Source organism: Canis lupus, chromosome 25 (assembly GCF_003254725.2).
Source record: "Canis lupus dingo isolate Sandy chromosome 25, ASM325472v2, whole genome shotgun sequence".
NCBI classification, from domain to species: domain Eukaryota; kingdom Metazoa; phylum Chordata; class Mammalia; order Carnivora; family Canidae; genus Canis; species Canis lupus.
In genome coordinates, this window is record NC_064267.1 from 12,691,344 (window position 1) to 12,703,839 (window position 12,496).

Consider the following 12,496-nt stretch of genomic DNA (forward strand, 5'->3'; position numbering starts at 1 on the left):
TTATATGCTTGCTTACCATAAAATTTGGAAATACTGTGTCTTTCCTAAAGACTTTCTTTTTTGTTTGTTTTTTTAAAGATTTATTTATTTATTTATTTATTTATTTATTTATTTATTTGAGAGAGAGAGAGAGCATTGGAGGGGAGGGGCAGAGGGAGAAGGAGAGAGAGTCTGAAGCAGACTCTACACTGAGTGCAGGGCTTGATCTCACGACCCTGAGTTCACAACTCTGAGATCACAATCCTGAGCTGAGACCAAGAGTTAGATGCTTAACCTACTGTGCCACTCAGGCATCCCTTTCCTAGTTGATTTTTAAGGAATATTTTGGTTCCAGGCCTGGATGCAAGCTTCCAAAGGCTGGAGATGACCTAGCTTTTGTGCCTGGGTCTCTCTCATGCAAGTACCCTATGTCTGCACCTGTGCTCCTCTGGCCATGACCAGAAGTTTCTCCTCTGAGGGCTGCTATGGCTGCTGCTGTCCTTCTAGATTGGTGCTTTCTGCTTATGGTGACAGAGGGTTCGAGGGGAAGGTAGGGCCTAGGAAGGGGATGAAACTCATTCTTCCTCTGCTTAGACCTGGAACTGAAAACAAGGTTCCCACTGTCCAGAATCTATACATCACAATCTTTTCTGCGCAAGAACCGTGGACATCTGTCTACTAGGTCTTAGTGTTCAATCATGTCAAGCCCAAGCCCTTGGCCTACCAAGGCCATGTAGGTTACATTTCCAGTTCTCACAGATGCATGGAAAAGGGGGCAGGGATCCCAGGGACAAATGCTGCCTAGGATGTCTTCCTTCTTTGACGACATTCACTCACCTTTCTCTATCATGAGGTGATGAAGCCACAAGATGGAAATTGTCTGGAACCCTGAGTCACTCCATGGAAAAGGGCTATCTTGGGGAGTCATTGGACCCCTAGCAGACTTTGAGTGAGTGAGAAGTAAATTCTTACATGTTAAGTAAAAGTATTAAGCAGCCCAGCTATTCTGATCAACTCAAATAGTGATAGTACTGTTCTAAGGGCTTTATATACATTAAGTCATTCAAACATCACAATAACTCTGTGAAGTAGGTACTGTTAACATCCTCATTTTACAGATGAGGAAACTAGATCCAGATAGGATAAATAAAGGGCAAAGTGTCATTTGAATATAGCAGCTCACACGAGTCTTATAGGAGAAAACCCACAGCATAGTCCTCTAGTAAAAGAGGACCTGTCCCTTTTAAAAAGTAATAGCATTTTTCTCACCATCACCACCATCACCTGGTAAGGGTGAGATCCCTTACCATCAAGCCATATCTTTACCCATAGATGAGGCCCCTGTTGGTGAGAGGAGAGGTAGCTATATACATATATATATATATATTTATGTGTGTGTGTGTGTGTGTGTGTATACATATGTATATATATATGGCATATTCTTACTACCTTTTCTCCATTATCTTCTGTCTTAGAATGCAGGCACCAAGCCTGTATCTGCTCATTCTGCCTAGAACATGTTACACAGCTGTCTTGATACAGTAAGGAAACTAACCTAGAGCATTGACTTGTCACAGTGACAGGAACTGGAAGCCCTCAGCAGTGTGGTGACAAGGGTAAGTCTCTGACACAGGTTTTCTTCCTTGGAATTCATTGATCCTAGGACAACTGCTTCTCAGTTGCAACATTATTTTCCCTGAGAACCAGCCTCCACCCTACTTCCAACACACACCCACTCCCAGGCCAATAGAAGGGGCAAAGGAGATTAAGCAGCCTGGGGCAGGCATCCTGCTGTCAGAAGAAAGGCCATTCTGGCCTCCCCCCAGGAAAGGGTGCTTCCCTCCCCTCCCCTCCACCAAGGCCCTGGATCTCCCCCTTGCCCATCTCCCTTGGCCAAACCCTATGGCTCTAAGAGGGGAAGGGAGGAAAGAGGAAATCCTTCTGTGATAGGAGCCATTTTCATTAGCCACGCCTCTATTCTGATAATGTCTTTTTTTTTCCTATTTATCTTGAATAATTGACCTTAACTATTTTATTCATAGGAACTGAATAATGACACTTAAAAAGCTTCAGACCATATCATTACCAGAGCTGCCAACAACTGCAGTATATCCTTCAGGCCCAAATTATCATTAGAAGAGATAAATCAGGAAGTACTTATTCCTAACCAGAAAGAGAGAGAGAGAGAGAGATAATTGCCTTTGTCACCAGTGTTTGTTTGAAATCTTATTTTAATTCTTCTGCTGGGATTAAGGAGGTCCGTAATTAGTGTCAGCCACCCTTCACATCTCTTTGAATATCCACCAACCTTTCTTAGAGCAAGGGGCTGGGTAGTGGGGTCATGTGTGGGCTTGCAGCAGGAGTTGTTCAGATTCCAGAGGTGACGCAGGCTAGCTGGGTCCAAGGACCCAGAGCGGGGTCCCACAGGATCAGCCAAGAGGGTCCTAGCTTCATACAAAATGGAAATCAAACACAAGCCAAGAAGTGAGAGTAGAGTTTATTGAAGATATAGAGACAGAGCAGATACTGAGAGCATCTGGGAGGCTCAGAAAGGAAAGGAGAGAGAGTCTGGTCTTTGCTTGGGTCTGGGGGTTTTACTAAGGATTGTGGTCTGGTGCATGTGTCTTCTCAGGCATGTGGGAGCAAAGAGGAATATTTAGGTGTCCTCCACAGTTATTAATGCCCTAGAGCCAGAGGTCATGGTAAATCTGTGGTTTTGAAAAACATTCTTGTTGACCCTGACTGTCCTCTCCTTAGATCTTATCTATTGCACTGGAAGACGCCAAAGAAATCAACTCCTTGATCTTTACAAGGAGGACATACATGATCTGTTCTGTAGGGTGTGTAAAGGTAGGGGCATAGGTCCTAGTGAGAATAGAAGCAGGAAAAGGAGAAAAAAAAAAAAAAAAACCAGTCCTTTATGGATTCCCTTGTTTTCTTGTCCCAGAGGGATGGAGATACGGAAAGAGAAGCCTCCTCAAGAAGCAATGCAGCAAATATTCACAACCTAACATCTAATCATTTGTCAAACATGATTATCAGTATCACACCTTCCCCTTCCTCACTATATTAATAAAAGAAAGTCAGTGAGAGATACTCATTAGTGAGCTAGGGAACACCACCAGTTGTGTGTTAAGAGCTAAGACAGCCTGGCCATCTGCTCTCAGGGTGTGTGTGTGTGGTGGCATTTGGGGGGGCAGGTGGGGGGCAGGTGTTCAATAAGACCATTAAAAAATACATAGAGAAAAGATTCAGTAAAGAGGTGATGCTCCAAACCTTAAGGAGCCACTGCTGTTAATGTTGGTAGAGTCTTGAGACACTTGTTCTAGATGAATGACAGAATTTCTCTTGGGGAGAGAACTGCTCTTTAGTTTGAGGGAAAAAAATACTTAGTAAGATTTTTGACTGCTCAAAGACCACAAATATAGGTCAAGTCTGAGGGGGAGAAGTTCAAACAATGAGGGAGATAAAACTTCCTGTGTAAAGAATGAGCTGGTTGTGATTAGTCTTCCTCTTGCTGCACTGTTCTGTGCCCGTGGAGGCTGACCTCCAGGAGGGCACCACACAGGTTCCCTGGCCCCAGGGCTTTCAGTTGATTTCAGTCAATGGGAGGCACCTGCAAGAGAAAAGAGGAGAAAAGAGGAGATATGTACCTGTCACATCCCACACCACTCCCTCTCCCAATCCCTACTTACCCAAGGGTCCAGTGTTGGCTGCATTTTTCTGCTGCCCCAGCTCCACATGGAGCTCCCTTTTCTGTGGCTCCAACCCTCACCAGGTTCTCACAAGATTGGTCAAGTCCAGGAGTGATAACATCTTCCCACCATGGCTCATCCCTGGGGACCTCACCATCTCTTGTTACTTCCCTTTGCTGGTGTCAATAGACCCTTCACTAAACTGTCTTGGGTCAAACCCTCTTATTCTCCATCTGCTTCCTGCTAGCAGCCCCCGCTGCAATCAGCAGGTATGATACTGTGATTTATAATAAGAAATATATGTTTAGTCTTTCTCCCAGTCTCCGCTTCTGGCATAGAGCTCCTAAAACCCTCAGAATTTCTTAAATGATGAGAGTGACAAGGATGTCTTTGTTATGCTAATTAAGTTACTTTGGGACAGCCCTTAATGATGGGGAGTGGTTGCCAGGAAAATCAACCCTCTGTTTAAAGAGCTGGAAATTTCAGTTCCACCCCTGACCTCTGGGGGAGGGAAAGGTGCTGGAGTTTGAATCAATGGCCAATGATTTCATCAATCATGTCTATGTAATGAAGCCTCCATAAAACCCTGAAAGGATAGGGTTTGGAGGGCTTTGGGGTTGGTGAACATATGGAGATTTGGGAAGTTGTTTACTCAGGAAGGGCATGGAAGCTCCAAGCCCCTTCCCACATACCTTGCCCTATAGATCTCTACAGCAGTCTGTTGATTGGTATCCTTTAATATCCTTTGTAATAAACCAATAATCTAGTGGGTAAATTTGTTTCCTGAGTCCTATGAGCCAAAGAGGACGTGGTGGGAATCTCTGATTTATGGGCATCAAACTGGCATCTGAAGTGGATGACAGGCTTGTGGGACTGAGCCATAAACCTGTGGGCTCTGATGTTGTCTCCAGATAGATAGTGTCTGAATTGAGTTGACTTCTAGAACACCCAGCTGGTGCCAGAGAATTGCTTGAGGAGGGGCGGGGGACCCATACACATTGGAATTGGGTGTAGAATCCTAAGCAGGGATATTCAGTTGTCCCCTAACATTGAAGTGGGTGGGTCTCTGATCCTTTCAGAGGACAGGGAGGAAAGTCATCTAAAGTAAAGGAGCAAAACTGTCAGATTAAGCAGCACAAGACACTACCCTTGCGGGTGGAATAGCCAGTGCCAAATAAGCAGGATGGCTGACTTTTAAGATGTGTCCTGGTTGGGGTTATTTTCTTCTTGTTTCATTTGATTGTTCAACTCATTTATTTATTATAATTCTCCATTATCTCCAAACCTGTAACAAAAATTTGTCACGTCAACTAACCATATGTTAATGGTACTTTGTTAAATGCAGGAGTACAAGCTACTTTCATACTTTAGGGCAAAATGAAGGAAAAAATGGAGCAAACCAGCTCTGCAGGGGGATCAAAGGTAAGATGACAGCTGAGATGTAAATGCCTCATGCCCAGGAAAGCTGCAGAGCATGGGGACAAGCATTGAGCTCTCTGTAGTTGGGGGCGGAGGGGGCAGCAAGTTATTTTGCTTGGCTATGAAAGGGAAAGGTAAACCCAGAACATTCACATTCAAAGCTTAAAGAAAAATCTCTCTGAAGATATAATCACAGGGACGTGAGAATATAGGTAACCTTTGTCAGAACACTATGAAATCAATGTCTGAAAATTTTGTTCCAATTTAAAAATTAAACTTTTTAGAATTTTAAAAGAAATTCTATCACACATCCTGGATACGGGAAAATAAAAACTAACAAAAATACAGTAGGCATGAAAGGCACAGTATAAAACTCAAGACCAGCTCAGAACACACTTTCTCCCTTGAAGCAGGACATTGGCAAGAGCAGATAGAGTCCATTGTGGGAATGGCATGGCCTTGTCGGCCTTACTAAGACCAGGGTTTAGTGTGACTTCTGTCATAAGCTTCCACTTATAATAGTTTCTAAGCATGTGTACATTTTTAAAGAAATGAAGTTATCCAAAGCCAGGGGCAAATGTTTGGGATGTCCACAAACGTGTTTTAAAAGTATGAAAATTATGCAACAACAATCTTACGCAAGGACCCATTTCAATCCCTCTGATTTATGTTCAAACATGACAGGTGCTGCCTAATGAAGGATGTGCATCTAAGAGCCATTTGGCCGTTTAATTGTTCTTCTGCAGTGTGACATGATTTCGTGAGCCTTCGCTTGGGAACATTTAATTATCAGGAATAGTAAAACAGTGCTAGGACAGTATTGGTGTTTTTGCCTCCCGCTCCCCATCCCCACCCTTCCCTGTGTGCATATGCACACGTGCACATGTACACACACACACACACACACAGAATGAGCGATTATCCTCCCGCATAAAACCTTTAGGAGCAGCGGAGAGTGACAGAGCTTCCGCAAGTCACCAGAGCTCAGCCTGAGCTACAAAGAGTTTCAGTGCCATAAGGCCTTTCCTGCTCTAGTCTCCACTTACCTGCCTAGCCTTATAACCACCCACTTGCCCACTAAGCGCATCCTGGTCTCCAACTGATTCTCCAACTGATTTTACTTATTCAAAAATAGTGACCAAGTGCCAAATGCCCCTTCTGGACGCCCAGGGCACCTCATATTGCTCATAGCACTTAACACACATGCTTAAATTATCTGTCCCTATCTCTACCTGGACTGCGTGCGCCTAAAGTGTGCTTGGCATATAATAGGCATTCAGTGAATCTAAAGCTAGTGAAGAAATGAAGAACTCAATGAACACTCACAACCTAACTTCACAATTTGACCAAGAAGTCATTCTGCATTCTTGTATTCATACTCAAGTTACTAATCCTGAATAACATTCTGTTCTCAAATTGGTAGGGCTAGTTTTGGGGCTCAGAAACATCCATATCATGAATCTTTGCTTGGATACCCATTAGAATCTGCTTTATATTTATATTATATTTCTATAATGTGTAAAGCCTCTCTTTGAATATTGTTACACTAAAATATGCTGAAATTAAACCAACAGACACAGTGGAAAAGGTACGGGAATAACTCTGTAGTTTCAATTTTGCAACAAACTAGCCATGACTGTGGTCAAGAAACTACCCATCCTTGCATTTCATGCTCTCATTTGATCCAAAAGGACTTAAACTAAGTGATGTCTTTCATCCAAGAATAATAGCAGAACACCTACCCTGTGGTCCGTCTTGGGTTACCATACTGGAGTTCACATGAGGAGGTAGGGTGGAGAGACATACGTAGAAGACTATAGCTGTGCTTCATTTTATTAAGTGGGGTGACAGGGACACAGACAGATGGGGATGCCTAAAGGTTGGTCTCAACTCAAAGGACAAGGCAGCGTTAGCCGGGGTTGGAGAGGGTGGTGTAAAGCACCCCAGGTCAGTGAACTCTCTGGGAGAAAATAAGAGCATTGCAAACAATAGTAGAATGAATGAAAAGATGCAAGATATGTTCCAGAAAGGTCTATCCCAGGAACACTCACACTGCCTGGAGTTCCCTCAATTTACTACAACTCTGGGATAGGTAGACGCTAGGAGGGACTAGTAAGGGGACCTGGTTTAGGTCCGGGGCTGTCATCGGGAAGGGTGTCTGAGGAATGGCATTTTTGCTAACATCTGAGGGTAGGCAGGAGTTTGGCATCAAGAAAGGCACCCAGTGATGGAGCTGAGGCACTGACGGCCGGCCCCACGACCCCTTATCCTGGCTTCCTGTGATAGGAACTTCCTTCCTTTATTTGAGCTTCACATTTTCAAATCCTTCTGTGGTTCTCTGCAGTATATATGAGCATGTCTCACCCTAGAGAGCACAGGTGGGGTTTCCATATCTTGACAACCTGGTGGCTGGCCCTGTCCTTGCACATGGAGGCCTGTGCTCAGTACCTGTCCCCTGGGGAATGATGAGGCTCATTACCTGCAGCCCCGACACAGTAATGCACCTGAAATTCAGGACAATTTCAGAAGAAGCAAAGGCTCATTTCTGGTAGTACAAACTGCATTCTTTTATTTAGATTTTCACAAGTCAGTTTTTCTTAGAGGCAATAGGGCCAAAACAACATTCTCTAGACTGGAAGAGCAAGTTTTGAATTTGTTTCCCTGGAAGCTCTACTTGTTACAGTGAAAACCTCCAACGTTCCTCAGAGATAAAATGGGTAGAATTGCTAGAGGAAATCCTAGGGATAAGCCAGTCCTCTGGACCCCAGGGGGCAGTGTGTTTGCTCCCTAGGGTGCCTACCTCTTGTTTGTGTGATTGTGAACAATGCACATCCTGATTTTCAAAAGTTTTTACAAATGACACAAAATACAGAATTTTTTGTGAAAAAACCAAATGCATACTGTCACTATCCCTTGACATTAAAAGGGCGAGGACATTGTTAGAAACACTGTATCCCGTGTCCTGAAAAGCAGAAGGATGCTAGTGCAAGACCAGGGTCCCAAGCAAGGCTTTCTCCAGGAGCTACTTTCCTCCACCTGTTCACATGCCCATGATGTCCACAGAATTCATGAGGAGAAGCATCCTTCTGGAAGGTGAGTACCCAACAGACTATGTGAAGAACAGAAATTTCTTTCCTTTTACAATTATGAAAATGATCTTATCTACCCTCCAAGCAAATTATTTGAATTGTTAAGTATTACCCTCCTGTGATGAGCCAATGATGCTGTAGACTCCTAGCAGATCTAGTAATACTAGAGTACTAGTAGTACTACCACCACGAAATCTGCTACTACTACTAAGTTGTCCTGAAACATTCAATGTGGATGGAGTATGTTTTTAAAAAATATACAAATTTTTATATAAGTTATCTCCAGAAATAGATTTAAATTAAACAGCATCTGCATAAATTACTCTTCTTGGAAAAATCTGGTTATGACTAGTAAGAAATGCTATCATAATATGCGATTACATTAATCAAAATTGATATGACATTTTATAGCTAAGTGGTTTCTGTGTTTTCATCATTTATTTTGTTGTTTTTATTATGATTAATAGGAATAAGCATTTACATAGTCATCAAGGTATATAGCAAAATTTGGGGCACCTCGGTGGTGCACTAGGTTGGGTGGTCACCTCTTGGTTTCAGCTCAGTCATGATTTCAGGGTCATGAAATCAAGTCCCATGTTGGGCTCCCACACTCAGCACAGAATCTGCTGGAGATTCTCTCTCCCTGTCCCTTTGCCCCTCCCATTCCTGCTCTCTCTCTCTCAAATAAATAAGTAAATCTTCTTCTAAAAAAAGGTATATGGCAAAATTCTAAAAATTGTTATAAAGGAGGTTTCTAATGAAATAATAAACTGAACCACTTGTATATACATGTAGGGCTAACTACTTGTATATACAGGCTAGTCCTAGACCTTTGGCCCTAAGGAAAAAGCCAGGCTCTATCATTCTCTGTATTTCAAGGAGCTTATTCTCAGGGTCAGTGATCCTGTTCATCTGGTAGTCAACAAAAATCTATTAACTCTCTCCTGTGTGCCAGGCATTATTTCAGGTAGTGGGAAATTGGTAGTAATTAAAATACGGTCCCTGCCTTCACTCAGCTTTAGGTGGAATGGGGCATAGAAATAAGTAAATGTGGTGTATTAAAAACTGTTTTAGGGGAACCCACAGGTGCTGGGAACTTTGCTCAGACTTAGAGTGTCCAAGAAGGCTTCTGGAAGGAAGTACAGTCTAAGCTGAGAACCCAAGGATGAGCTGGGCTTATCCAGGCAGGAAAAGCAAGAGACTGGGTGTCCCAGAAGGAAGGAACAGCATGAGCAAAGGCCTGGAGAGAGGGCTCATTTAGGGAACCAGAAGTTAACAGAAGGACCCTAACTACTGCCTATGCCCATCCAAATATTTGTAAATTCGGACCTCTTGCTCTGGATCTCTGGGTAACAAACTCGTTTAATAAACCCTACTAAAACTCTTAAAGAATCCATCCAAAAAATAGTGACAGATATTTCTGAACAGAATGGATTGAACTGAGTTGAGGAAAGCCTTCAGGTTAAATCAATATATTTTTACTCTGGTAGCTTCCAAAGCTTCTCTGTGTTTCCATCCAGAAGTGGTTGCTGCAATCAGTGACTTCCATCAGGACAGGAGCTGAGCTGGGGGGCAGCAAAGGCAGCAGGAAGTAGCTGAGCAGCCAGGCAGTGCAGGGGAATCAAGAGTCGATAGCCTGGGGGTGTACATACCCACCCATGCTGCCTGCCAGAAAAATAGACAATCAAATTCAGGGCATGGAGCCTTCCTAACCTTGTTATCACAAACCCTTTCAAGCCATTACATTCAATTACATGAAAGAGGCCGGGAGGTTAATATGAGCCCATGCATTGCCGAACAGTTAATGAAATCACAATAAAAGAATTCAATGACCACAATCAATTATTAATGTAAAGTCTGATTTAATAATGGAGAATAATGTCACTGTGTTCATATCTTTCTAAGTGATGAATTGCTCTTTCCATTCAACAAACATTTATTGAGTACCTACTACTTGCTGCATGTGAGATGTTGAACACCAGGAATATAAAGATAAATAAGACATACTCTTCGACCTCAGTGGATAAGACAGAAATCACTACAAACAGTGCGGAGAGAAAAGAATCCCGTTTAGCCATGTTTTCTGTTCCCTTCCTTGCTGAGAGCCTATTTCTTTTGTGTTCCCTTTCATTGGTCATTTGCCTAGAAATCTTCCCTCATTGCCATAGAATTTTATGGAATGACAGGTCCTTAGAGATCATAGAGCGTTTTTTGTTTTCAGACGATAGGATCCAAAGGTTTCTTGGCAAAGCCAAATGGGCCATCTGTTGATAAATGCCTGATGGTTCTATGTTCATTCATTCATTCATTCATTCATTTAACAAAGTATAGAAGACCTACTTACTCCAGCCACAGCACAAGGCATTGAAGATGTGGCAGTGAGCAAAAAAATAGAGGCCTGAAAGTTCACGGAGGTTCCTGCCTATGTGGCATTTAGAGTCTGTAGGGAAGAATATTAATGGAACCATATCATCAATGTATATTTATGGCTGTGACACATGCATGAAGCAGAGGTACATCTCACAGGAGTGTCGGGTAAATACAGGATCTGACCCAGTCCAGGAGGTTCAGAGAAGGTTGCCTAGGGAAGTGGGGCTGGACCAGAGGCCTGAAGGAGGAATGTGCATTAGATGGGTGGGGAAGACATTCATAGAGAGGGATGGTGTGTGCAAATGGCTCAAGATGGGAGGGACTGTGGTGTCTTCAAGAGAGGAGAGTGACGGATGGAGCTCCGAAAATGGGGTGGGCTGTGAAGCAAAATGAAGCAGGTATACAGGATCCTGTAAGCCCCATTATGCATTTGGGTCTTCATGTCCAGAGCCATGGGAAGCCATGGGAAAGGATAATAGATTGGAGCACAGGGCTGGTGAGATGATCACATTTGACCTTGAAAAGTTCCCTCTGGTCACTTAAAGGAGTATGTACTGGAGGCCACTGCATGAGTGTCAGGCTTGGCAAGGGAGCTATGAGAAGTGATTCAGGCAAGACACGATGCTGTGTGAACCTAGGAGTGGGTGGCAGAGAAGGCCATGTAGCTGGTATGAATTGTCCTGTGACTCCCAAGGGGCAGGAAATGCTCCATTTCTTTTTTAAAAAAACAAACTATATTTGGCTCCAAGTGACCACTCACCATTGCGAGTGAGTGATAACATGGAGTCAGATTTTCTTTGATTGTCATGAGTCCCCATGTGATATCATTGTACCCGTCTCCATCCCTGGGGTCACTCTAGTGCTCACACACACAAAAATTGGGTGAGAGCGTCAGAATTTTTTCATGGCTTGCTGTCTCTTTCCATCTAGAGAAGGCTTAGCTGTGTCTATCACTTGATTCTAAAATGAATTTGGATCTGCATGACCCAAAATGCCAGCCATCTGTCCTTGTCTAAAAGGCAAAACCATAATAAGAGGCACTGACAGTTGGAAACATTTGTTTGAACCTATTTGACCACACACACACACACACACACACACACACACATACACAGATAGCTTATAGATTATAGCTCTTTTGGATTCCAGCTTTTCGGTTGCTATAAAAGTTTACAATTGCTGCCAGAGGAAGGCATTCTCTATGCGTTTAAAATATATCCAAAGAACCTACCTGCGAATCTGCATGCAGTCTCTTTTCTATAGCAGAGCTGGTGCTCCGCAGTTCATTGTGGCCTATGCTTTTTGTCTTATCATACACAGACCATCTGGGATTGGACAACTCTGCTGATGGGATCTGCTCCCTCCACCCCAGCTTGGCCTGCAGAAGAACCTTCGCCATGGCTCTCAGGATGAAGGTGCCAAGTCTGGGTTCCCAGGCATCTCTGAAGCCTCCATCCTCCCTGGAAGCACGGCGCAGGGCTCTGCCTCCCCTGGACTGTCTAAACCTGTCTCCTCTTCTAAACACCTTCATCTTGTTCCCTCGCAGCCCCTATTCTTCTTGGCTATGCAATCCTCATTCCCCTAGATGTTGCAAATAAAGAGTTGTGCCATTTGGGGATGGAGATGATTTGAGGGGGCACCTATCTCCACTTTGCTGGAATCAGAAAAAAAGTGGTCAACTTCCCCTAGAGCAGGGGAGCCCACAATTCTGAAACCCACAAGCCCAAAGGAAGAGGAGAGAATACCTTTTTCTATTACTGGTGAATGGAAATTGCATTCCCACTGCAGCAAAAAAAAAAAAAAAAAAAAAAAAGACAAGGTGCTAATTAATTTCTTAGTGAGTCATGCTGTGTCTGGTATTCCCTGGCTCCATCCATAGCCCATCTCCCTTCCCTTGAGGAGGATACCCTGAAGGTCGGGCAGTTCCCATGGTCACAGCATGCA

At 43.5% G+C, this 12,496-nt stretch overlaps 2 long non-coding RNA genes across 4 annotated transcripts in view; one reads left to right on the top strand and one right to left on the bottom strand.

Annotated features, from left to right (window-relative positions):
- Positions 1 to 967, bottom strand: part of LOC112670102 (uncharacterized) — a 31,749-nt gene extending 30,782 nt beyond the window's left edge. For both annotated transcript variants that reach the window (XR_003142760.3, XR_003142759.3), the window contains exon 1: positions 817 to 967. This is a non-coding gene — a long non-coding RNA (uncharacterized LOC112670102). The remainder of the gene's footprint in view (positions 1 to 816) is intronic.
- LOC112669498 (uncharacterized) lies at positions 303 to 12,153 on the top strand. 2 transcript variants are annotated; one of them, XR_003142307.3, is made up of 5 exons: positions 303 to 529; positions 1,455 to 1,595; positions 5,020 to 5,096; positions 8,020 to 8,186; positions 11,873 to 12,153. It is a non-coding gene; the product is annotated as an uncharacterized LOC112669498 (long non-coding RNA). The 2 variants fall into 2 exon arrangements; XR_003142306.3 differs by lacking the exon at positions 5,020 to 5,096.
- The last annotated feature ends 343 nt before the right edge of the window (positions 12,154 to 12,496 follow it).